The sequence below is a fragment of the Protomyctophum bolini genome (genome assembly GCF_963924005.1).
Source record: "Protomyctophum bolini genome assembly, chromosome: 6".
Taxonomy (NCBI): domain Eukaryota; kingdom Metazoa; phylum Chordata; class Actinopteri; order Myctophiformes; family Myctophidae; genus Protomyctophum; species Protomyctophum bolini.
The window spans coordinates 21,105,520-21,106,061 of record NC_137867.1 but is presented as its reverse complement, the minus strand read 5'-3'; positions in this window follow the sequence as shown (position 1 = coordinate 21,106,061).

Genomic DNA, 542 nt, shown 5'->3' with positions numbered 1-542 from the left:
CTTGAATAATGGATTGTTGTTTTCTTCCCCTCGAGACGTGTTGTCATACATGTACACACACACACACACACACACACACACACACCACATGCGAGCGGTGAAGTTCAGATCAACCTTCTGCTGGTATTTGGGTGTCAGAAGATGGATAGATATGATCTCATGAGCGCACACACACAAACACATGTCAGGTAGACTATTAACCACTTAACCACTTGAACCCTAGCGTCCCCATTCTGGGGGGAACAATTGGTCGAATATAGCACATGTACAAGCTCACTACACATTATGAGTTGTTATTTCGGTGAAGACATTTTTATTCATTTTCTTTATATTACACATAAGTATTTTCAACAATTGACATATATTCCCCCCCCCCCACATCCCTCTGGCAGCACAAATACAAACAAAATCTTATCACGAAATGAATTGACAATAATAAATACAAAACAAAAATGAATAAATAATGACAAAACGAAAAATAAAACGAAAAACGAAAATAAAACACATTACATACAGTTAAACAAACAGATTCACAATGTCAC